The sequence below is a fragment of the Salvelinus alpinus genome, chromosome 29 (genome assembly GCF_045679555.1).
Source record: "Salvelinus alpinus chromosome 29, SLU_Salpinus.1, whole genome shotgun sequence".
NCBI lineage: Eukaryota > Metazoa > Chordata > Actinopteri > Salmoniformes > Salmonidae > Salvelinus > Salvelinus alpinus.
In genome coordinates this window covers 38,904,338-38,931,860 of record NC_092114.1, presented here as the reverse complement: position 1 = coordinate 38,931,860, position 27,523 = coordinate 38,904,338, and the positions used below count along the sequence as shown (strand labels likewise).

The 27,523-nt window shown below is 42.4% G+C and overlaps 1 pseudogene; it reads right to left on the bottom strand.

Moving 5' to 3' along the window:
• Nucleotides 1–14,381: 14,381 nt before the first annotated feature.
• Nucleotides 14,382–27,523, bottom strand: part of LOC139558478 (pyruvate dehydrogenase E1 component subunit alpha, somatic form, mitochondrial-like) — a 28,741-nt pseudogene continuing 15,599 nt past the window's right edge.

Genomic DNA, 27,523 nt, shown 5'->3' with positions numbered 1-27,523 from the left:
CATCCCCGTCTTTCGCTGGAGAAAGAAACTGAGATTTCGCAGAAAGAGATCGGGGTTCATTGTGAGGATCAGGCGACGAGTGGCTAATCTGCCTTTGCCTTCCGTACTGCTAGCTAACGTTCAAGAGGGTAGTGCGTACGGCCCAGTACATCACCGGGGCCAAGCTTCCTGCCATCCAGGACCTCTATACCAGGCGGTGTCAAACGAAGGCCCTAAAAATTGTCAAAGACTCCAGCCACCCTAGTCACAGACTGTTCTCTCTGCTACTGCACGGCAAGCGGTACCGGAGCACCAAGTCTAGGTCCAAGAAGCTTCTAAACAGCTTCTACCCCCAAGCCATAAGACTCCTGAACATCTAATCAAATGGCTACCCAGACTATTTGCATTGCCCCCCCCCCCCCACCTACGCTGCTGCTACTCTCTGTTATTATCTATGCATAGTCACTTTAGTAACGCGACCAACATGTTCATATTACCTCAACACCGGTGCCCCCGCACATTGACTCTGTACCGGTACCCCCTGTATATAGCCCCGCTATTGTTATTTACTGCTGCTCTTTAATTCATTATTTGTTATTGTTATCTCTTACTTTTTTAGGTATTTTCTTAAAACTGCATTACATTTACATTACATTTAAGTCATTTAGCAGACGCTCTTATCCAGAGCGACTGGTTAAGGGCTTGTAAGCATTTTACTGTAAGTTAAATTCCTGTTGAATTCGGCGCATGTGACAAATAGAATATGATTTTATTTGAACTCTGTAAAATCTTTGACATTTTTGCATGTTGCGTTTATATTTTTGTATAATTTGAATGTTCCGGATTTACATTTACTATGTTATGTCTAGTCAATGTAATGTAACCTAACGTAAAGTAACATTTAATACTAAATGGAGTGGCACAGATTTTTGTAAAATATAATACGTTTTGGTCTGAGACCAGGTTGGGACACAATAGGCTGCATTAGATTACATGTCCAAAATTATAGGTCCCAAATTTTTGCCACATTCAATAAAGATGAGCAAAACAGACTGCATAAAATAAATTATATAAATACTGAGCTACAGTTGAAGTCGGAAGGTTACATACACTTAGGTTGGAGTCATCAAAACTCGTTTTTCAACCACCACAAATGTCTTGTTAACAAACTATAGTTTTGGAAAGTCGGTTAGGACATCTACTTTGTGCATGACACAAGTCATTTTTCCAACAATTGTTTACAGACAGATTATTTAATTTATAATTCACTGTATCACAATTCCAGTGGGTCAGAAGTTTACATACACTAAGTTGACTGTGCCTTCAAACAGCTTGGAAAATTTCAGAAAACGATGTCATGGCTTTCTGTACCTGTGGATGTATTTCAAGGCCTACCTTCAAACTCAGTGCCTCTTTGCTTGACATCATGGGAAAATCAAAAGAAATCAGCCAAGACCTCAGAAAAAAAATTGTAGACCACAAGTCTGGTTCATCCTTGGGAGCAATTTCCCAACGCCTGAAGGTACCACATTTATCTGTACAAACAATAGTACGCAAGTATAAACACCATGGGCCCACGCAGCCGTCATACCGCTCAGGAAGGAGACACGTTCTGTCTCCTAGAGATGAACGTACTTTGGTGCGAAAAGTGCAAATCAATCCCAGAACAACAGCAAAGGATCTTCTGAAGATGCTGGTGGAAACAGGTGCACAGTAAAACAAGTCCTATATCGACATAACCTGAAAGGCCGCTCAGCAAAGAAGAAGAATCCACTGCTCCAAAAATCGCCATAAAAAAGGCAGATTTTGGTTTGCAACTGCACATAGGGACAAAGATCGTACTTTTTGGAGAAATGTATTCTGGTCTGATGAAACAAAATAGAACTGTTTGGCCATAATGACCATCGTTATGTTTGGAGGAAAAATGGGGGATGCTTGCAAGCCGAAGAACACCATCCCAACCGTGAAGCACGGGGGTGGCAGCATCCTGTTGTGGGGGTGCTTTTCTGCAGGAGGGACTGGTGCACTTCACAAAATAGATGGCATCATGAGGGAGGAAAATTGTGTGGATATATTGAAGCAACATCTCAAGACATCAGTCAGGAAGTTAAAGATTGGTCGCAAATGGGTCTTCCAAATGGACAATGACCCCAAGCATACTTCCAAAGCTGTGGCAAAATGGCTTAAGGACAACAAAGTCAAGGTTATTGGAGTGGCCATCCCAAAGCCCTGACCTCAATCCCATAGAAAATTTGTGGGCAGAACTGAAAAAGCTTGTACGAGCAAGGAGGCCTACAAACCTGACTCAGTTACACCAGCTCTGTCAGGAGGAATGGGCCAAAATTCACCCAATTTATTGTGAGAAGCTTGTGGAAGGCTACCCGAAACATTTGACCCAAGTTAAACAATTTAAAGGCACTGCTACCAAATACTAATTGAGTGTATGTAAACTCCTGACCCACTGGGAATGTGATGAACCAGGTGGCGAATCGCATCTCTGCATGTCTGGCAGACATATCAGTGTGGATGACGGATCACCACCTCAAGCTGAACCTCGGCAAGACGGAGCTGCTCTTCCTCCCGGGGAAGGACTGCCCGTTCCATGATCTCGCCATCACGGTTGACAACTCCATTGTGTCCTCCTCCCAGAGTGCTAAGAACCTTGGCGTGATCCTGGACAACACCCTGTCGTTCTCAACTCACATCAAGGCGGTGACCGGTTCCTGTAGGTTCATGCTCTACAACATTCGCAGAGTACGACCCTGCCTCACACAGGAAGCGGCGCAGGTCCTAATCCAGGCACTTGTCATCTCCCGTCTGGATTACTGCAACTCGCTGTTGGCTGGGCTCCCTGCCTGTGCTATTAAACCCCTACAACTCATCCAGAACGCCGCAGCCCGTCTGGTGTTCAACCTTCCCAAGTTCTCTCACGTCACCCCGCTCCTCCGCTCTCTCCACTGGCTTCCAGTTGAAGCTCGCATCCGCTACAAGACCATGGTGCTTGCCTACGGAGCTGTGAGGGGAACGGCACCTCCGTACCTTCAGGCTCTGATCAGGCCCTACACCCAAACAAGGGCACTGCGTTCATCCACCTCTGGCCTGCTCGCCTCCCTACCTCTGAGGAAGTACAGTTCCCGCTCAGCCCAGTCAAAACTGTTCGCTGCTCTGGCACCCCAATGGTGGAACAAACTCCCTCACGACGCCAGGTCAGCGGAGTCAATCACCACCTTCCGGAGACACCTGAAACCCCACCTCTTTAAGGAATACCTAGGATAGGATAAAGTAATCCTTCTAACCCCCCCCTCCCCCTTAAAAGAGTTAGATGCACTATTGTAAAGTGGTTGTTCCACTGGATATCATAAGGTGAATGCACCAATTTGTAAGTCGCTCTGGATAAGAGCGTCTGCTAAATGACTTAAATGTAAATGTAAATGAAAGAAACAAAAGCTGAAATAAATCATTCTCTCTACTATTATTCTGACATTTCACATTCTTAAAATAAAGTGGTGATCCTGACTGACCTAAAACAGGGAATTTTTACTTGGATTAAATGTCAAGTAATTGTGCAAAACTGAGTTTAAATGTATGTATTTAAGGTGTATGTAAACTTCCGACTTCAACTGTATATTGCATGCTCAATTATTTTTTTTATTATATTATTTTATTCTAATACAACTGCTCGGATAAATAGATTTTGTTAAGAGTAATACTTTTTTGTGTATATATATTTGTTATAATTATTGGCAACCCTGTTTTCAATACCTCAATACCTCACCTTGCAAGGATAACAGCACTGAGCCTTTATCTAAAATGTTTTATGAGATTATAGAACACACTGGGAGGGATCTTAGACCATACCTCCACGCAGAAGCTTTCCAGATCCTTGATCACCTTCCTCTGTGCATATGGACTGCCCTCTTCAAGTCAAGACACAGGTTTTCAATGGGGTTCAAGTCCAGAGACTAAAATGGCCATTGCAAAACGATGATTTGGTTGTCAATTAACCATTTCATTGACAAAAAAAAGGTCCAGGCTAGCTGCCCCTCCCAGACCCTGCTGGGGATTGCTCACAGGCTGAAGACCATCGAGAGGGAAGATCAGATCATTCTGATTGACCAGGGAACCGTCCTGGAGCAGGGCACTCACCAGGAGTTGATGGACAGGAAGTGGATCTACTACAAACTAAGAGAGAGACTCTTCACGGAAGACGACATATCATATGGACCAAAGCAATACGACTGTTTGAATTGTAAATATTGATGTAATTCTCTCACTCTGACCAATACTCACAACCTCCCAATATACTGTAAGTGACATGTACATCATGACATTGACATATATAAAGCCACATTGATGTAAATATTGAATATAGTTAGAGATCATTTTATCATTAGAAATGGAAACTTCTTTTGGTGCCATTTTGTTTTGTTGTATGAGTTGTTTTGATTGTATTGCATTGCACTATATTATTTTCTACCCTTTCTTTTGTATCAAAAAAGGAAATGTTTGATTAAAAGAGAAGGGCAGTGAGTGGCCCACGCTATCTATTGTTCTTCGGTGACCCCAGTTGACTGTAAAACCATTTATGGAGCAAAGGTCTATTAAGTTGCCTATCGAAGAGAAGAAGTTAGTTGAGTATCAGTAAGATGTATGTGTAGCCTTAGCATTGACCTACACTAGAGATCAACTTTATTGCCTGTATTTTTGTTGTGTGTGAGATTTTGTCTGTGTATAGTGTGGCTTTTGGGTGTTTGATCAGCATGAGTGTGTAGATGAGCACATTTGATTGTAGGACGCAATGAATGTTTCTTATTTTTACCACACAGAGCACAACGTCTTGGAAAGTCCCTGAAGGCCCATCCCCTAGCTCTTTGCCAATGTTTTTGGCAGCTTGCCTGTCTGCACCACGGCCAAAGCCACACCAACATGTCAGTACTCCACCTCCCCCTACCGGAGGGTAATAACACATAGACCTTTAGGCGATACTGGCAACCATTTTGTGACCAGATCTGCGACTAGTACACATCACCGTGAAATGGCGGCAGTCGAGTCTCACACCAATATTGAGCATTTCCTTTTAAGAATCCTTAACAGGTGTTTTGAAGTATTGACTTGGTCAGTGTCTTGTGAGTCTCTGCTCACCTTTACTTTTTGTGCATCTGCAGCACTGGTGCAGGCAGACATTCATCATCAAGTCATCCAAATCATGAATCATCAATGCCGAATCAGTTGGCTTGCAATCACACTCAGTGATGTGTATAAACCCTGGATTGCTTATGCTATGTATTGGCGATTGAGAGGCTTTGAAGCCACCGGTCGGCCATATTGGCACTCCCCCAGTCGCAGCAGTCCTCCATAGGAATGAATGGAATTAATACAGTATTTAAATTCAATGTTTCAAGGACTCATAACGAACTCTGTGTGTGTGTGTGTGTGTGTGTGTGTGTGTGTGTGTGTGTGTGTGTGTGTGTGTGTGTGTGTGTGTGTGTGTGTGTGTGTGTGTGTGTGTGTGTGTGTGTGTGTGTGTGTGTGTGTGTGTGTATGACTTTGTCTTTGTTCTTTGCAGTGTATCACATGAGAGAGACTGGTTGGATCAAAGTTTCTCAAGAGGATGTTGGTGACCTGTACCACCACTTGTACAATGAGAAAAAGTGAATCTGGCCCATTCTAAGTATATTCAGAGTCACATCAATACCATACAATACATCATAAACATAGTCAAATAAATACAATACATCATAAACATAGTCAAATAAATATGTAAAAGAATATGTTTCATGGAGTCGTGACCTTCTTTTAGGGAAGATCTATAAAATCTATATTTTTAGAGAACTGTCACTGTCATTTTTTAAACATTGTGGTTATGAGTATAAGACAATTATTTTCTTTCAAATATTACGAATCGAAAATCTTTCAAATTGTCTTTCCAAAAAACATATTCACACATAGAATTAGTTTCCTCCTGCCACAGAACTTTCTTTTGTGTTTTACAATAAATTCTTGTTTGATCTTACAAACATTTGGAGAAAACAGGGTTGACATGAAATGTGAGCTCCCCAAGAGGTCTAATACCATGTTCCTATTACTGAGCTGAACCAAACCGAGATGAGCCGAGGTGAACTGCGCTGGCCTAATTAAGCATCTGGTTACGCATCCACATAGTTGCTGGAACCATGCTGAAAATGACAATGTGAAAAGAAAATATCTGAGCCAACGAAGTACAGTTCAGGTCAGCACGATAGTGTGAAAAGGATAAGTGACGCAGGCAAAGCCATAGATTTATGAGAATTCATGTTATATTCTGATACAGTATAGTATACGTTTTCTAGCTCCTGTGGCGTACACGCTTCTGACCTTTACCAGAGTATCCTAGTTTTCATTAAAGATTGGAATCTGGCACCTGGACACTAGTTGAGCAGGGTCAACAGATACTGCAGATAAGGAATCAACTATTCGTACAGTAAACTAATAGATCAGACATTAGTGAGTAAAGACTCCCAAGACTCAACTGCTGTTCATGGCAGATAAAGGCTCTCCTATTTCTCCTATTTTCTCCTTTACATTCTTCAAAATACTCCACAGTGTTCCCCATCTAGTTTTATATTTATATTTTTTTACCTTATATTTATTCAATACTTATTTGGGGACTACAGTGTTGGCAGAGTAAGCTGAGTTCTTTAGCTGAGATGGACATTTCCATCCTCATATCAATCTGCCTGGCAGTGCCATCATGTGATTGTCAGCCACCAATTGCATCCATAAAATGGTGCTCAATGAGTCTAATGGAAAAAGAATGCACACATTAAAATATGAAAGAACCTTTAACTGGTTAAATCGGAAGCATTTAATGTTATCTTATAAAAACAGTTGAACTTGCACAGCTGTATAACTCCAACTTTCTAAATCAATCCTCACATAAAGCAAGAGTTAGAGGCGTGTCTGGTCTACATGTGCGTACATGTTTCTTATTTTACCACACAGAGCACAAAGTCTTGTAAAGTCCCTGGAGGCCCGTCCTTTGTTCTTTGCCAATGTTTTTGGCAGTTTGCCTGTCTGCACCAAAAGCCACAACAAGATGTCAGTACTACACCACCCCCTCCCGGACAACAATACCATATCGATATAGACCTTATGCGATACTGGCAACCATTTTGTGACCAGATCTGCGACTAGTACACATCACCGTGAAATGGCAGCAGTCGAGTCTCACACCAATATTGAGCATTTCCTTTTAAGAATCCTTAACACTGATCTGGAAAACACAGGTGTTTTGAAATATTGACTTGGTCAGTGTCTTGTGAGAGTCTCTGCTCACCTTTACTTTTTGTGCATCTGCAGCACTGGTGCAGGCAGACACTCATCATCAAGTCGTCCATATCATCAACTTAATCAATCAAAGTATTGAGAAGAAGTGCCTGAGTTTGTTTATTTTTGGGCTGCTGTGGTTTGAGCACAGGACATTCACGGGTTAACTGTAAAGTGTCAACATTCATCAACTCAAGTATTTTCTCTTTTTTTGGTAGAAGTTTGCATTGTCAGTTAGTCATAGACACTATCCTCTCCTCTCCTGTCCCTTTAGGTTGGTGACTTATCGACAACAATCCACCTACCCACTGCCTACGGATACCAACAAGGAGGGAGGGAGGGAGCACAAGCGGCCATCTCATCACAAGACCTTCTGGCATCACAAAATGGCTGACAAACTTAATCTGTATCTGACATGGGTGAAGTGGCAGTTGTGTAACCATTCCATGCCGAATCAGTTGGCTTGCAATCACACCAAGTTGGGAAGTTCCTTCTGCCTTTGCTTTCACTTTGACTTCAGTGCACTTCACCAAGCCAAACCAAACCAAGCCCTGGGTCTTGTGACTGCTATTGAGGCTTTGACACACCATATCGCTGTTCAACAAGTACACCTTATCTGGTTGTAATAAACAATAGGCTGCGTTAGATTACATTACACGGACTTGCTCTGGTGTAGATATTTGATAACAGTCTCAACAAATGAAGCACAACATAGCCTCATCATCAGAAAGCGTAACCTTAGGTAAACCCATGTTGATGGTGAGTCACAATTGCGACCTGACACAGAAGATGATATCAAACGTTCTGATGGTGGTAAACAAACAGCAGAGGTGAACTGTTAGGTGAAACTAGAGAAACCAGTTTGTGGACACCAAACCAAACTAGGCAGATGATCTCTTCCTGTCTGGCCAGAGTTCATGTAGGAATGACACTTAACGGTTGCCCTGTGTTAAAGCTGCCGTAAAACTAGATCGTCTAGACTGGATCATTACTGAATTTGTTGTACATGCAGCAGCCGCATTTGCCAAATCCAGTTCAGTAACCAAGATAACTGAAAATGGTTTCCAACTTATTACATCACCACGATATCATATGAAATAGTGGACCCAGCGGTATCCAGCTACAGTATTTTGATTGTCCTGATTTCTGACTAAGACACAGTGGTATCATGCATGATTGGGGATTTGATAGCAGCCTTTTCAACCTCCTGAGAGGACAGGATTTAGCATTACATGCTTGGGGGTGTGTCAGGTAAACTCCCGATGTGTTGTTGTGAACCCCCTAGATTTCCCTGAGGACAGCACATGTTAATTGGCCCTTATTGGTTCATCATCTTACAAGATGACATGCAGTTTTCTGTCTCATTACAAAAAAAGAAATGTGAATCTGGTCTGCTGGAAAGTCCCTATGAGTGTGTTGAATTAAGGATTACAGTAGTTAGGGAGTTGCGCCCCACAGAGGTTTCTCAGCACACTGCGCCCACCACGTGATTTCAATGAATTGAAACTCCCGATCTGGAATTAGGTCACTAACGTGTACAAGAAGGGGAGGGAACTGGCACAATAACAAAAGTGAGGACAATCTTAAGGGATAGTCAACTGCTGTTTTGGCTAATAAAAGATGGTGTCTGCTACATGCAAGAATTGTTCTGCTTCAGAAGATTTCTTAGTTGACGGTTTCCTTACTTCCTGGCTCATCAGAACCTGATCCTTCCTTTCTCCCATAGTAACTGATTATGTAATAGCAGCCCAATCATAATCGTAATCGCTCCTATTTCACCCCAGCTGCCACACAAACCCTGATTCAGATGACCATCCTACCCATGCTAGATTACGGAGACATAATTTATAGATCGGCAGGTAAGGGTGCTCTCGAGCGGCTAGATGTTCTTTACCATTCGGCCATCAGATTTGCCACCAATGCTCCTTAAAGGACACATCACTGCACTCTATACTCCTCTGTAAACTGGTCATCTCTGTATACCCGTCGCAAGACCCACTGGTTGATGCTTATTTATAAAACCCTCTTAGGCCTCACTCCCCACTATCTGAGATATTTCATCCTCCATATACAGCACCCATTCTGCCAGTCACATTCTGTTAAAGGTCACAAAAGCACACACATCCCCGGGTCGCTCCTCTTTTCAGTTTGCTGCAGCTAGCGACTGGAACAAGCTGCAACAAACACTCAAACTGGACAGTTTTACCTCTTCATTCAAAGACTCAATCATGGACACTCTTACTGACAGTTGTGGCTGCTTTGTGTGATGTATTGTTGACTCTACCTTCTTGCCCTTTTTGCTGTTGTCTGTGCCCAATAATGTTTGTACCATGTTTTGTGCTGCTACCATGTTGTGTTGCTACTATGCTGTGTTGTCATGTGTTGCTGCCTTGCTATGTTGTTGTCTTAGGTCTCTCTTTATGTAGTGTTGTGTTGTCTCTCTTGTCGTGATGTGTGTTTTGTCCTATATTTACATTTTATTTATTTTAAATTTTTTAATCCCAGCCCCCGTCCCTGCAAGAGGCCTTTTGCCTTTTGGTAGGCCGTCATTCTAAATAAGAATTTGTTCTTAACTGGCTTGCCTAGTTAAATAAAGGTTAAATAATAAATAAATAAAAAACAAAAACAACTGCCAAGAGTTATGAGGCACAAATAGATGGTCTTTGCTGACATCTAGTGGATCAAATTTGATGTAGGCATACAACCACATTATTGGCAACATTCAGCTACTTTTTTGTGACACTAATTCCTGAAACAATCATCGAAAATATGATATGTCATAGGAAACACATTTTACTTTTTGAAATTGTTATAATGTGGCTACACTTAAACGTATGGAAATGTCAAGGACTTTGTAGCTTGTGGGGAACTTACAGGAAGCCACAGGTGGTAAGAGGAATATGGTGTAACACATTGAATGACCATACAAAGTTGAAAACATTACAACAGTCTAACTCTAACACAACTAAACAAAAATGTGACAGTGTGTGTGTGTGTTAATAATAATACATTTTTTAAAAGTGCTTTTCAAGACACCCAAAGTCACTTAACACCCAAAGTCTCAGCCAACTTTATTGCTCCAGTCAAATCACGTCAAACCGTATTACAACAATATCAGTCTTTCAGTTCACACAGACGCTTCAGTTTCATAGTGCTTGGATCCATATCCTCTCCTCACTGAGAGCGAGGGAGGGAGGGAGGGAGTCAGAGAAAGAGAAGGAGAGGAAGAGAGCAGGAGTTGAGACAAATAGACCACTGCTGTTCCCTTTTCCTATGATGACGTTATGACTTGCAGTCTGATGTCTCTTAACTTTATCTAGTCAAAGTGCAACGAGTGCTACAATAGCATCTTGGTTAGAGGAACGTAATACATGCAAACAGTCATAAACCTTAAAAACAGAGAGACGTTTAACTCAGACCCCCCCCTCCCCACACTCCCCAAACCAGGGGTGGCAAACCCTGGTCCTGGAGAGCTATAGGGTGTGCAGGTTTTGTAAGTTACATATCAGCACTAACACACCTGCTACGGCTTATCAAAGACTTGATGAGAGGTTGATATGTTGAATCAGATCTGTTAGTGCTGGGCTGGAACAAAAGCCTGCCCAATGCCATTCTAAGACAGATCCCTCAGTATCAGGAGAATGCATACCAACTCTGACATAATTATACAACATATTATACATAATACATTACATACATACATGGAGAATAAGAACACCTCCTCCCAGCTGCCCACTGCACTGAGGATAGGAAACTCTGTCACCGCTGATAAATCCACTACAATTGAGAATTTCAATAAGCATTTTTCTACGGCTGGCCTTGCTTTCCACCTGGCTACCCCTACCCCGGTCAACAGCACTGCACCCCCCACAGCAACTCGCCCAAGCCTTCCCCATTTCTCCTTCTCCCAAATCCAGTCAGTTGATGTTCTGAAAGAGCTGCAAAATTTGGACCCCTACAAATCAGCCGGGCTAGACAATCTGGACCATTTCTTTCTAAAATTATTACATTTACATTTAAGTCATTTAGCAGACGCTCTTATCCAGAGCGACTTACAAATTGGAAAGTTCATACATATTCATCCTGGTCCCCCCGTGGGGAATGAACCCACAACCCTGGCGTTGCAAGCGCCATGCTCTACCAACTGAGCCACACGGGACCATCTGCCGAAATTGTTGCAACCCCTATTACTAGTCTGTTCAACCTCTCTTTCGTGCTGTCTGAGATTCCCAAAGATTGGAAAGCAGCTGCGGTCATCCCCCTCTTCAAAGGGGGGGACACTTTTGACCCAAACTGCTACAGACCTATATCTATCCTACCCTGCCTTTCTAAGGTCTTCGAAAGCCAAGTCAACAAACAGATTACCGACCATTTCGAATCCCACCGCACCTTCTCCGCTATGCAATCTGGTTTCAGAGCTGGTCATGGGTGCACCTCAGCCACGCTCAAGGTCCTAAACGATATCTTAACCGCCATCGATAAGAAACAATACTGTGCAGCCGTATTCATTGACCTGGCCAAGGCTTTCGACTCTGTCAATCACCACATCCTCATCGGCAGACTCGATAGCCTTGGTTTCTCAAATGATTGCCTCGCCTGGTTAGAGTTGATAGAGTTCAGTGTGTCAAATCGGAGGGCATGTTGTCCGGGCCTCTGGCAGTCTCTATGGGGGTGCCACAGGGTTCAATTCTTGGGCCGACTCTCTTCTCTGTATACATCAATGATGTCACTCTTGCTGCTGGTGAGTCTCTGATCCACCTCTACGCAGACGACACCATTCTGTATACTTCTGGCCCTTCTTTGGACACTGTGTTAACAACCCTCCAGACAAGCTTCAATGCCATACAACTCTCCTTCCGTGGCCTCCAACTGCTCTTAAATACAAGTAAAACTAAATGCATGCTCTTCAACCGATCGCTGCCTGCACCTGCCCGCCCGTCCAGCTACTCTGGACGGTTCTGACTTAGAATATGTGGACAACTACAAATACCTAGGTGTCTGGTTAGACTGTAAACTCTCCTTCCAGACTCACATCAAACATCTCCAATCCAAAGTTAAATCTAGAATTGGCTTCCTATTTCGCAACAAAGCATCCTTCACTCATGCTGCCAAACATACCCTCGTAAAACTGACCATCCTACCGATTCTCGATTTCGGCGATGTCATTTACCAAAATAGCCTCCAACACTCTACTCAACAAATTGGATGCAGTCTACCACAGTGCCATCCGTTTTGTCACCAAAGCCCCATATAGTACCCACCACTGAGACCTGTACGCTCTCGTTGGCTGGCCCTCGCTTCATACTCGTCACCAAACCCACTGGCTCCAGGTCATCTACAAGAACCTGCAAGGTAAAGTCCCCCCTTATCTCAGCTCGCTGATCACCATAGTAGCACGCGCTCCAGCAGGTATATCTCTCTGGTCACCCCCGCCTCTCCTTCCAGTTCTCTGCTGCCAATGACTGGAACGAACTACAAAAATCTCTGAAACTGGAAACACTTATCTCCCTCACTAGCTTTAAGCACCAGCTGTCAGAGCAGCTCACAGATTACTGCACCTGTACATAGCCAATCTATAATTTAGCCCAAACAACTACCTCTTCCCCTACTGTATTTACTTATTTATTTATTTATTTTGCTCCTTTGCACCCCATTATTTCTATTTCTACTTTGCACATTCTTCCACTGCAAATCTACCATTCCAGTGTTTTACTTGCTATATTGTATTTAATTCGCCACCATGGCCTTTTTTTGCCTTTACCTCCCATATCTCACCTCATTTGCTCACATTGTATATAGACTTATTTTTCTACTGTATTATTGACTGTATGTTGGTTTTACTCCATGTGTAACTCTGTGTTGTTGTATGTGTCGAACTGCTTTGCTTTATCTTGGCCAGGTCGCAATTGTAAATGAGAACTTGTTTTCAACTTGCCTACCTGGTTAAATAAAGGTGAAATAAAAATAAATAAATAAATATTGTGAATAAATACCAGTGACATCACAGGGTCAGAGGTGAAGGACTGGTTTGGAATGCTGCTACAGATTGAACTCGATTTAATCTCCTATTGTGTGTTTAGAGAACTAATGAGAGAAGGGAATGAGAGAAGGAAGAGAAGAGGAGAGGAGGAGTTTCACCCAGGTGTTGGTATCTTAGAGCTGATATGTTACTGATGGACTGTAGTTTGGTCTAGGTGTGTGTGTGTGTGTGTGTGTGTGTGTATGTGTGTGTGTGTGTGTGTGTGTGTGTGTGTGTGTGTGTGTGTGTGTGTGTGTGTGTGTGTGTGTGTGTGTGTGTGTGTGTGTGTGTGTGTGTGTGTGTGTGTGTGTGTGTGTGTGTGTGTGTGTGTGTGTGTGTGTGTGTGCGTGTGTGCGTGTGTGTGTGTGCGTGTGTGTGCGTGTGTGTGTGTGTGTGTCAGAGGTGAAGAACTGGTTTGGAATGCTGCTACAGATTGAACTCGATTTAATCTCCTATTGTGTGTTTAGAGAACTAATGAGAGAAGGAAGTGAAGAGGAGAGGAGGAGTTTCACCCAGGTGTTGGTATCTTAGAGCTGATGTGTTACTGATGGACTGTAGTTTGGTCTAGGTGTGTGTGTGTGTGTGTGTGTGTGTGTGTGTGTGTGTGTGTGTGTGTGTGTGTGTGTGTGTGTGTGTGTGTGTGTGTGTGTGTGTGTGTGTGTGTGTGTGTGTGTGTGTGTGTGTGTGTGTGTGTGTGTGTGTGTCGTGTGTGTGCGCGTGTGTGCGTGTGTGTGCGTGTGTGTGTGTGTGTGTGTGTGTGTGTGTGTGTAAGAGGTGAAGAACTGGTTTGGAATGCTGCTACAGATTGAACTCGATTTAATCTCCTATTGTGTGTTTAGAGAACCAATGAGAGAAGGAAGTGAAGAGGAGAGGAGGAGTTTCACCCAGGTGTTGGTATCTTAGAGCTGATGTGTTACTGATGGACTGTAGTTTGGTCTAGGTGTGTGTGTGTGTGTGTGTGTGTGTGTGTGTGTGTGTGTGTGTGTGTGTGTGTGTGTGTGTGTGTGTGTGTGTGTGTGTGTGTGTGTGTGTGTGTGTGTGTGTGTGTGTGTGTGTGTGTGTGTGTGTGTGTGTGTGTCTACCTGACAGACTTTAGTTTGACCCAGAGGTTGGAACTGCGGACCTCCGTTCGCAGGTTTGTTGGTGAAGATGTGGTTGCAGAGCATGTCCAATGTTGGCTCATGGTCAGAGATCGCAAACTGGGCTGCATCCTCCATCACCTTCCTGGTCTCTTCATCTACTGTATCTCCTGATGGGAGGGACGACGGAATAACATGTATTTATTTTGATGAATTGGAGTACTAGGACCAGTACTGTGTGTGTGTGTGTGTGTGTGTGTGTGTGTGTGTGTGTGTGTGTGTGTGTGTGTGTGTGTGTGTGTGTGTGTGTGTGTGTGTGTGTGTGTGTGTGTGTGTGTGTGTGTGTGTGTGTGTGTGTGTGTGTGTGTGTGTGTGTGTGTGTGTGTGTGCATGTTTCGGTGAAGGTGTGTGTACCATGATCTCCTCCACAGAAGTCATGTTGTTGGACAGCGTGCATTCCTTCAGCATAGTGATGGGTCACTCTTACTGTGCACTTCCTGGATCTTCTCAGGGGTACGCTACACTCTGTCCGCATAGGAGAACCCTTTTTGGTTCCAGCTAGAACTCTTTTGTGTTCCATGTAGAACCCGCTGTGTAGAGGGTTCTACCTGGAACCAAATAGGGTTCTTCAAAGAGTTATCCTATGGGGACAGCCAAAGAACCCTTTTAGGTTCTAGATAGCTACAGGAAGTTACATCACACATATGAAGAGGGGTTTGACCTGTTTAGCAGGGTTCAGCTCCAGCCCTTGGCCGATGAGAGATTGGGATGCGTCCCAAACAAACACTGCCCTACACTTAGGGGGGTCTACGCAGGCTAACATAGGAGTGAGGGAGAGTGGCAACACAAGGAGGTGGGTAAGACTAAAACAGAACAGAGTAAGGGAGGAGAGAGAACGAGGAGAGGAGGTCTGGGGAGGAGTGAGGGGGCAGAGAGAGACCGGTGGTCAGGTGACAGTTACATGGTCAGGGGTCAAAGGTCAGAGATCACATCTCACCTAACCCCAGCGGTAGAAAAAGTACCCAATTGTCATACTTGAGTAAAAGTAAAGATACCTTAATAGAAAATGACTCAAGTAAAAGTGAAAGTCACCCAGTAAAACACTACTTGAATAAAAGTCTAAAAGTATTTGGTTCATCACTCTGACTAGGGATGACTAGGGATTTTCTTAAGTATCAAAAGTAAATGTAATTGCTAAAATATACTTAAGTATCAAAAGTATAAGCATAAATAATTTCAAATTCCTTATATTAAGCAAACCAGACGGCACCATTCTCTGGAGGTGAAGGTCGAGTTATGCATCCTCCGAAACATGACCCGCCAAACCAAGCTTCTTTACACCCGCCTGCTTAGCCCTGAAGCCAGCCGCACCAATGTGTTGGAGGAAACACTGTTCACCTGACGACCAAAACCAGCTTGCAGGCGCCCGACCTGCCACAAGGACTCGCTAGAGCGCGATGAGCCAAGTAAAACCCCTCCGGCCAAACCCTCCTCTAACTCGGACAACGCTAGGCCAATTGTGCGTCACCCTATGGGACGCCCGATCCCGTCCAGTTCGATACAGCCCGGAAATGAACCAGGGTTTGTAGTGACACCTCTAGCACTGCGCTGCAGTGCATTAGACCGCTGCGCCACTCGGGAGCCCCTCTTGTATTTTTTGGTTATTTACGAAAAGCCAGGGTCACACTCCAACACTCAGACATCATTTACAAAAGAAGCATGTGTGTTTAGTCAGTCTGCTAGGTCAGAGACAGTAGGGATGACTAGGGATTTTCTCTTGATAAGTGCATGAATTTGACCATTTTCCTGTCCTGCTAAGCATTCTAAATGTAACGAGTACTTTTGGGTGTCAGGGAAAATGCATGGAGTAAAAAGTACATTATTTTCTCCAGGAATGTAGTGAAGTAAAAGTAAAAGTTGTACAGATACCCCCAAAAACGACTTAAGTAGAACTTTAAAGTATTTTAACTTAAGTACTTCACACAACTGCCTAACCCTGGGTTGCTCAAGCTGTGTCCATAGTAACGGTAGGTTCAGCTCCATGACAATAGGAGTCTCTTCCTCAGAGTGTCTCTATCTATACTGGTCACATATCCTCCCTCTGTCAGGGAAGAGACACTGGTGTGATAGTAGAAGCTGATCATCACTCTGTCAGGGAAGAGACACTGGTGTGATACTAGAAGCTGATCATCACTCTGTCAGGGAAGAGACACTGGTGTGATACTAGAAGCTGATCATCACTCTGTCAGGGAAGAGACACTGGTGTGATAGTAGAAGCTGATCATCACTCTGTCGGGGAAGAGACACTGGTGTGATACTAGAAGCTGATCATCACTCTGTCAGTGAAGAGACACTGGTGTGATACTAGAAGCTGATCATCACTCTGTCAGGGAAGAGACACTGGTGTGATACTAGAAGCTGATCATCACTCTGTCAGGGAAGAGACACTGGTGTGATACTAGAAGCTGATCATCACTCTGTCAGGGAAGAGACACTGGTGTGATACTAGAAGCTGATCATCACTCTGTCAGGGAAGAGACATTGGTGTGATACTAGAAGCTGATCATCACTCTGTCAGGGAAGAGACACTGGTGTGATACTAGAAGCTGATCATCACTCTGTCAGGGAAGAGACACTGGTGTGATACTAGAAGCTGATCATCACTCTGTCAGGGAAGAGACACTGGTGTGATACTAGAAGCTGATCATCGCTCAGAGATTAGATTGTCTGAGACAAAGTGATTCTTAACACTCTTTAAGCTCTTAATCCAGCTATAACGTTCTCATCTCTGCACCAATCAAAACTCCACTTCTCCAGCTCTACAACCAATCATCGCTCACCTTACCAGCTCTGCAGTGGTCTTGCAGTAAACTTGAAGGCCTCCCTCACGCACAGAACGTCCATGCCGTCCACCTACACCCAGAGACAGGAAGGTCAATATAGCAGAGATACTGTACACACTGACTGTGTGTGTCCTACCTTGAGGCCAGGTATATAGTCTCCTCTGTTGAAGTAGTCAGTGGTAGTGGAGGACCTCTCCACAGACGTCCCCATTCCCAATTTGTTGTTCTCACAGATGAAGATACACGGTAGCTTCCACAGATCCGTCATGTTGAAAGACTCAAAGATCTGGCCCTGACTGGACAAGAGGAGGAGAGTCAATGATGATGATGACTTTACGACTTCACTGTAACCGTTAGATAGATCAAACAAGTCTCACCAGGTTGTACAGCGTCGCACACACCTGGTTGTTGGCCTGGTGCTAACAGGCTAGGGCAAAGTGGTCTCAGAGCATAGGCAGGTAATTCCAAGACACCCCATTTAGTACAATATGTTAAGTTTCGTATGGTATGTATTAATGGATGTCCATCCCCCACTTCATATGATAATTTACAAATGACAATTCCTATTATATTTTACGAATTTGAAAAACGTACAATATGTTACGAATTTGCAACATGTACAATATGTTACAAATTTGTGAAATGTATGATATGTTGTGAATTCTAGCTAGGTGGCTAGCTCGCTAACGGGTGGCTAGCTTGCTAACGTTACCTAGGCTAGGGGTTAGGGTTAAGGTTAAGTTTAGGAGTTAGGTTAAATGGTTATGGTTATGGTTAGGGGAAGGGTTAGCTAAAAGGGTTAAGGTTAGGGTTAGGTGAAGGGTTAGCTAACATGCTAAGTACAGTGCATTCGGGAAAGTATTCAGACCCCTTGACTTTTTACACATTTTGTTACGTTACAGCCGTATTCTAAACTGGATTAATTCCTTTTTTTCCCTAATCAATCTACACACCATACCCTATGATGACAAAGCATAAACTGTTTTTTAGAAATGGAAATATCACATTTCCATTTACCCTTTACTCAGTACTTTGTTGAAGCACCTTTGGCAGCGATTTACAGCCTCAAGTCTTCTTCGGTATTATGATACAAGCTTGGCACACCTGTATTTGGGGAGTTTCTCCCATTCTTCTCCGCAGATCCTCTCAAGCTCTGCCAGGTTGGATGGGGAGCATCACTGCACAGAAATGTTCAGGTCTCTCCAGAGATGTTCGATCGGGTTCAAGTCCGGGCTCTGACTAGGCCACTCATAGACATTCAGAGACTTGTCCCGAAGCCACTCCTGCGTTGTCTTGGCTGTGTGCTTAGGGTCATTGTCCTGTTGGAAGGTGAACCTTCACCCCAGTCTGAGGTCCTGAGCCCTCTGGAGCAGGTTTTCATCAAGGATCTCTCTGTACTTTGCTCTGTTTAATCTTTCCCTTGATCCTGACTAGTCTCCCACTCTACCACAAAGGCCTGATTGGTGGAGTGCTGCAGAGATGGTTGTCCTTCTGGAAGGTTCTTGATAAGGGAATTTATATGTTTAAGGTAATGATTAAAGAATTTCCCCCTGAAACATAATTATTAGATTATGTAACATGTATTATGAATAATTAGACAAACGTAACTATTAGTAATTATTAGATGATGTAACATGTATAATGAATAATTAGAGTGATAAACTTAAGTTCAATAAGGTTTGGCCGAGACTAGTAAGGGAGAGAAATGTGTGTGTGTGACTAAGAAAATACAGAGGACAATTAAACTATTCATGACCTAACCTGGTTAGAACTCCAAGAAACTTACGACAGGAAAGGGAGTCCTGTCAAGGTCCCTCTAATCTCGGGAGGATAAAACGGCCAGCTTGGTAGTGATAGACGAGGAATGCGGACTGTGGGGAAAGATACATCCCACCTACTGTTTGTGTGTCTGTATGTGCGCGTAAGGAGGTGGGGGAAATGGGAGTTATATAATGTCATGTCTTTGCATTCTTGACTTTAAAACGTTCTCTGAATAAACTGTACGGATCTTTTGCATAAGCTGAGTCTTTGCCTAATTATTATTAAACCCAGGGTCTTACAAACCTCAGGGATTGGTCAAAGCTTAAATAATTGTTAGTTATCATCATTGGGATTGAAAATTCTCCTGACAGTTCTCCCATCTCCACAGAGGAACTTCGGAGCTCTGTCAGAGTGACCATCGGGTTCTTGGTCACATCCCTGACCAAGGCCCTTCTTTCCCGATTGCTCAGTTTGTCAGGGCAGCCAGCTCTCGAAAGAGTCTTAGTGGTTCCAAACTTCTTCCATTTAAGAATGGTGGAGGCCACTGTGTTCTTGGGGACCTATTATTGCCACGCGGAATGACGCTGGAGGGACAAAGCAGGTACGGGGAGTAAACATTTAATAAACAACTGACATAGACGAGACAGGAACAGCGTCAGAAACAAATACAAAGACAAAAGACAATCAATGAAGCAGCAGGGAACAGAGCTAGGGAACTGACAATTATAGGGGAGGAAATAAACAGGAGATAAGTGAGTCCAGGTGAGTCCAATAATGCTGATGCAAGTGACGAAGGAAGGCAGGTGTCCATGATAGATGGCAGGAGCGTGTGATGCAGGGTAATCTGGCGCCCTCAAGCGCCAGAGGAAGGGAAGAGCGGGAGCAGACGTGACAATTATAAAGCGTTGCATCTTCCCCCGGCTATGTGTATAGGCCAACATTTCAGTTCTGCAGAATGAACGAGTCGTGCGTTCCACCTGGTCATCTTGCCACCACATTCAGCAGTCTCTTTTGCGCATCACATAACCTATCACCTTCACATGAAGAGTAGAAGCCTTTTGTGTTCACATAGTTTAAATCGTTTTGGGATGGTGATTTTTATGGCGATGTAGGTGCCGTCTACTGCTCCGTTCGTATTTGGGAACCTACGGATAGCATCATGGCAAAGAAACACCGCTTCACTTCCACCTGTTGTGAAATGATGTAGGGAAATTGTATGTGTTACTGCTTTGCTGATGATTGCATCCAAAACACTGGCTTATCTAGGCCTGTGAGATGCCCATTAGCAAGCTCCCACTGAAAAGTGCCCTTTGCCTAAAACCCAAGGGGGGATAGCACTTGGATGTGCACCGGAATGGCATGTGTTTGCCTTTTTAGAGCAGGTCTTAAATTCTCGCAAAAATCATATAAGATTGCTTTTGGGAAAATATATCTGATGAACCAATCTGTACTTTCTGTAGAAAAAAGTCCTGTCTCTAAAAACGCACTCTCTACAAAATGCAGTGCTTGGCAAATCTCCAAACAGGACAAGATCTTACATTTGATTTCCCATTATCTCAGTCTTTTACAGTATTCCAACAATGTTTTCACTTTCACACATACCAAATGACTCTACTTTATATGGATTATTATCGTAACAAATGCACTGATGTGGTCAAATTATATAGCATGTAGCATTCACAATTTCAACAGACAGTGAGGATACATTAGGAACACCTTCCTAATATTGAGTTGCACTCCCCCCTTTTGCCCTTAGAACAGCCTCAATGTGTCAGGGACTGTACAATATATTAAAAGAGTTCCACAGGGATGCTGGCCCATGTTCACTCCAATGCCTCCCACAGTTGTGTCAAGTTGGCTGGATGTCCTTTGGGTGTTGGACCATTCTTGATATACACGGGAAAAGATTGAGCGTGAATAACCCAGCAGCGTTGCAGTTCTTGACACAAACCGGTATGCCTGGTACCTACTACCATGCCAAGTTCAAAGGCACTTAAATGTTTTCTCTTGCCCATTCACCCTCTGAATGGCACACATACACAATCCATGTCTCAAGGCTTTAAAATCCTTCTTTAACCTGTCTCCTCCCCTTCATCTACACTGATTGAAGTGGATTTAACAAGGGATCATAGCTTTCACTTGGATTCACCTGGTCAGTCTGTCATGGAAAGAGCAGGTGTTCTTAATATTTTGTATACTCAGTGTATATTTTCCCCATTCTACACGGGACAAACAGTTCCCTTATTCCACCGCTTGGCACTGTGTGGTCATGGCTGTGCGCAAATGTACACACACTCTCAAACAAACGTTCATACCGGCCGTGGTCGAAAGCATGAAAACCGTGATGTATCATAGGTAAATTGTGACTGACTGATCTACAAATAATAATGAATAGTTATTTAGAATGCAAGGTGATTTGTAGATCAATCAGTCGGCAGTCGCCTGCAGTCGCTTTGATGCTCTCAAACACGGCCATTGGTAAATCTCACACTTTGCCAGGAAATGAACCCAGGCATGGTTTAGCACAGATTTGTGCATTAAGTTGTCATTGTATTCCCATTTGAACTTGGTTGTGCTTTTAGATTGTTGAAAGCATAGTGATAACAAATCGGGGGTGGGGGGGCAGTTACCCTGGGGAAGAAATTGTAGACACTTATTTCCCTTCATAGTATATTTGCCTAAGCATGACCATAATCCACATACCTAATTTTTTACCAAACTTTGCTTTCTTGTGTCAGTAATTGGCACCAAAGTGAAGATACATTAATAGAAAATGACTAAAGTCAAAGTGAAAGTCACCCAGTAAAATACTACTTGAGTAAAAGTCTAAACGTACTTGGTTTTAAATATACTTATGTATCAAAAGTAAATGTAATTGATCAAATGTACCTAAGTATCAAAAGTAAAAGTAAAAGTATAAATCATTTTAAATTCCTTATATTAAGCAAACCAGACGGCACCAACAAAGCATTTGTGTTTAGTGAGTCCGCCATATCAGAGGCAGTAGATAACCCGGGATGTTCTCTTGATACATGTGTAAATTGGACAATTTTCCTGTCCTGCTAAGCATTCAAAATGTAATGTGTACTTTTGAGTGTCAGGGAAAATGTATGGTGTAAAAAGTACATTATTTTCTTTAGGAATGTAGTTAAGTAAAAGTAAAAGTTGTCAATAATATAAATAGTGAAGTAGTAAAGCTTGTAGTGAAGCTTGTTTCCCCACGTTACCCTATATCAAATCAAAGTTAAGACAGTGAAAAATAACCCATGCCTCCATAGCATCGGACTTAGATGATCATAATACTTTTCTGTAGTATAATCCGTAGTAGGCTATTGATTCATTGCCCACCCACCCCACTGGGCAAAACTGGTTGAATCAACGTTGTTTCCACCTCATTTCAACCCCAAAAGTGTGTGCGATGACGTTGAATCAACGAGGGAAACTAATTGGATTTGCAAAAAGTCATCCCCATAAGAGCATTTTGTCTTTTTTTCACCCAACCTTTAACCTAAATCCAGTGCCATTGTGAAATGTGTTTTTTATTTCACGTGGAATTCATCTTAGTTGACAAGAGTTGACAACTCAACCAAAAGTAAATCAAAACTAGACATCGAACTGATGTCTGTGCCCAGTGGGACATGTATCTTTTGACCACTAGAGAGCACTGTAGCACTGTGTTAATGGAACATATCATTGTGATTGGCTCTAGATGGCCTTGCAGTACACAGTGACTTGTAATTGATCCGTTCATTTAAAACGAAAGCATTGAAAAAATGGTGACTGCAGGGCAGGGTACTAAAGGTAACATGGTAAATACACCATTGTGTATATCATTCATCTGGTAGAAGTCATACCAAAGATGGTGGATAAATGAAGATGTCTTACTCAGGCCGTTTACCATTGAAAAAAAATATCACAGTTCCAGTTTGCTTAAGGCAGGGGTGTCAAACTCATTCCATGGAGGGCTAAGTGTCTGCGTGTTTTTGTTTTTTCTTTCAATTAAGACCTAGACAACCAGGTGAGGAGAGTTCTTTACTAATTAGTGACCTTAATTCATCAATCAAGCACAAGGGAGGAGCGAAAACCCGCAGACACTGCCCTCTGTGGGATGATTTTGACTCATGGCTTAAGGGGTGGCTCTCTTATAGGCACCAATGTGGAAGCAGCTGGATCTGGTCTGCCTCATTGAATGTATATGAACCAGAAGAAATTAGCCAGTGAAATATCTTGCTTCCTCTTTCATCTGGTATTACCATAGCTAGTTAGTGATATTTGCAGGGTCAATAGTAATACTGGAGAACCTTATTTGTGCTGCACTAGCACGGGGCTTATAACAGGCCTACTTGAAGCTGTGTCCATTTGGGACATCTCTTCTCTGTGTTTTGACTAATCCACATGCATACATTACTGTCCAGCCTGGTCTCATTAACTAGACGTAACGTAGTCAACGTAAAATCGAGATACTTCAATTAGTATGATATGTTACGTTTGGTATGGTTACATAAGACAAGGTTAAAAGGCAAAAACGAAAGTAGGGTGGTTTGTCGGGGACGATGGGTAGGCACATGTGACTGGTTTCAGGAAACTAGGCACATGTCACAAGTCATGACTTCACATGAGAGGCATTTGAACGTTTATTTTAATTTTTTATCAAAATGTGTTTTTGGCAGAAATGCCTTCTAGAACATTTGAACATTAATTTTCCTTAATAACAAACTTGTATGCCATCTATAAATATGAATAAAGTTGTTAAATTATGAGCCTAGTTGGTTTAGCCACAGAAAAAGAAAGGAACCTTCCCACTAGCCATGATTGGCTGAGATAATGAATGGGCTGGATATGCCGAGAGATGAGTTTCGGATTGGTCTGCCGTGTAACATCTTCTGTCTATAAAATGAGCTGCTCGTTATGTGTAGATAATACTTTCTACTGCAGTTGTTTTCCAAAATATATAACGTTAGCAATGGAGAACTGCAAATGTGTTGCTACTGCTCTGTAACATTGCTGCCCTGAGTTCATCAGGCACTATCGACAAAGGTCAGTGGGGAAAAAATGTGATGGACTACTTTCAGGAGCATGATCGTACCAAGCTGACTCTCTCGGACTCTGAAAATGAATCAGACGACGAGGAAATCCCTGATTTAGGTAAAAACATTTTCATTGAATAAGGCATTGTAGAGTCTTCTGATGACAGTGACGGGGAAGAAACGGCGATCAACAGTGTTGTTGTCACGGAAGAAGTTGACCGAGTTTTGAAATCAGTGGAATGTCTTGTAGAAACAGAGTATGATAAGGAGATTAATACAATTCTAACATTTGATTGCAAATGCATAGGGAGTCGAAAAGAGAACATAGAAGGCTGTTGTATAAAACACCTGTCCCTGGATTACATCTTCAAACTAAGGGCAATCATGGCATCTGTGACAGAGAGGGAGAAAGATCTGGTACTTCTTATGGCATTGCACACGGTCAGTGTGAACCAGAGTGACTTGACACAACGGGCCAAGCTGTACAAACAAACGGAAACGTCACAGGACGAAAGAGGTTGCAGGCTGCCATGAAGCGTTCATCCATGTACGGTTGAAGTCGGAAGATTACATACACTTAGGTTGGAGTCATAACTCGTTTTTCAACCACTCCACAAATTTCTTGTTAACAAACTATAGCTTTGGCAAGTCGGTTAGGACATCTACTTTGTGCATGACAAGACATTTTTTCAACAATTGTTTACAGACAGATTATTTCACTTATAATTCACTGTTTCACAATTCCAGTGGGTCAGAAGTTTACATACACTAAGTTGACTGTGCCTTTAAACAGCTTGGAAAATTAAAGAAAATTATGTCATGGCTTTAGAAGCCTCTGATAGGCTAATTGACATAATTTGAGTCAATTGGAGGTGTACCTGTGGATGTATTTAAAGGCCTACCTTCAAACTTAGTGTCTCTTTGCTTGACATCATGGGGGAATCAAAATAAATCAGCCAAGACCTCAGAAAATAAATTGTAGATCTCCACAAGTCTGGTTCATCCTTGGGAGCAATTTCCAAATGCCTGAAGGTACCACATTAACAGAAGCTGTTAAGTAAACCAAGCTGAAGAAGCAAGGGCAGCATCTCCTGCTTGTTCAGAGTGAGCGGTCTGTCTACCAGGAGATGGTTGCTGACTGCAAGACCACCTGTCAAGACCTGCAGTTGTCTCTGGGGCCCCTACTGAACCAACAAGCAAAGACATCAGGATGCATTACAGCTTTGATTTTGCTCAACAAGTAAGCAACATTTCCTCCTTTTATACTGATTAAGGACATAGATGGATAGATATATACACACACATTTGTTTATATATACATACGTACGTACATGGTTGGGGAGTAACGGACATGTAAGGGATTACAAAAAACAATAACTGTAATCCGTTACTTTACCAGCAAAAATATTGTAATCAGATTATCGATGTTTTTGAAAAACTAGATGATTGTCACGTTCCTGACCTGTTTTCTGTTCGTTTTTGTATGTGTTAGCTGGTCAGGACGTGAGTTTGGGTGGGCAGTCTATGTTTTCTGTTTCTATGTTGGTTTGGGTACCTAATATGGTTCTCAATTAGAGGCAGGTGGTTTTCATCTCCTCTGATTGAGAATCATATTAAGGTAGGTGGGGTCACATTGTTTGTTTGTGGGTGGTTGTCTCGTGTGTCTGTGTCTATGTTGCACCATACGGGACTGTTTCGTTCGTTCGTCATTTTGTGTAGTCATTTTCCTGTTCGTGAGTTCTTCGTGTTTCATGTAAGTTCGTTGTCCAGGTTTGTCTACTCCGTTTGTTGTTTTGTTAGTTTCAAGTGAAGTTCGTGTTTTCGTGTTTTCTTTAATAAATAATGTCATATCAAGACGCTGCATTTTGGTTCAATCCCTGCTCCTCCTCTTCGGATGAAGAGGAGGAGGAACGCCGTTACAATGATTACTTCGAAGAATACTTTTAAATTCTCAAAGACATTCTCAAAGACATTCAAATCAGCACCTGAGCAAGTCTGACCACAAATCAGAGACCACTATGATGACACACCAAATGTTTTTGATGGATCGTGGGAAAAGAGCAGGAATAGGCTTTTGTAGGTTACAGTCCAAGCTATGTCTTCCACTTGTGCGACTGCTGTCGGCATCCAAAGATTATCCAACTTGAATAAACGCTTGGAGGTAAGGATGACAGTAGTGGTGTAGTCTACTGCGATACGGCTATAATTTATTATTATAGTTATATCTACATAACGTTAGCGCATTGATGTGAATCATATTGCTACTCATTTAGTTATTTACACCTTACAGATTGTGGTTGTTGTGGATGGCAGTTCACAAATCTAAATGTGTATTTGAACCCAATTATGGTTGAATTCAAGAAGTTTAAGCTGCCTACCAATCATTGTTTTTGAAACCAGGGGACAGCCAGCGAAAAATGCGCTCTAGCAACAGCTGTAAAGTGCGGATCCCAGCCTGTGGAATAAAAGTGGGGCTTTTATTGCTCAATCTAATTCATGCTGATGAGAAATCCATAGGCCTAATGGACACATGCTCAAACTTGCGCACTTTTGATAGACTTAGAGGCAATCTGTGGTTGCTACATCTATTTTGGGATTTATAAATTATATATACAGTACCAGTCAAAAGTTTGGACACGCCTACTCAAGGATTTTTCTTTATTTTCACAATTTTCTACATTGTAGAATAATAGTGAAGACATCAAAACTATGAAATAACACATAAGGAATCATGTAGTAACCAAATTATTGCGAAACAAATCTAAATATATTTTAGATTCTTCAAAGTAGCCACCCATTGCCTTGAAAGCTTTGCACACTCTTGGCAAAGCATGCCATTCCATGAGGGCAGCATTTATTTTTCAACTCGAATCAATGAGCCCAATCAGTCCTCTATGACAAGAGTAGGGCTGGCTAATAAGTCCTTCGTTTTGGGGTCATGCTCAGGTAAAACAATTTGGATAATCTATACTTCCATATTTCCAAGTCCTATTTTTGAAGATCAAGGGGTATAACATTTATTGGAATGACTGGAATTCTGATAGACTTTGGGTTTTAATGTAAAGATATAATTTTGTCATTATTATATGTAGTAGAAAGTGATGGGTTAAAAGAAGTCTACATAACCAACCCGTAAAATTTAACATCCATATATGGCCAGCTATGTAAACTTTAACATTGATTTATCCTGCAATAGATGTCTTTCAGTTGGTAACATACAGTTTTGTCTTCTTCTAATGCCTCTTAAGGGGAAAGTAATCTAAAAGTAACGGAATGTAATCAGATTACGTTACTGAGTTTGGGTAATCCAAAAATTACGTTACTGATTACAATTTTGGACAGGTAACTAGTAACGGATTACATTTAGAAAGTAACCTCCCAACCCTGTGTGTATGTATGTATGTATATATATATCTCACTGAGCTGTGTAAAGACAGACTGACAGGGGTGAGACAATTCATTTTAATTTATCTTAATGTTCTTTTGTTGTTTGCCACATAAGTTTGCACC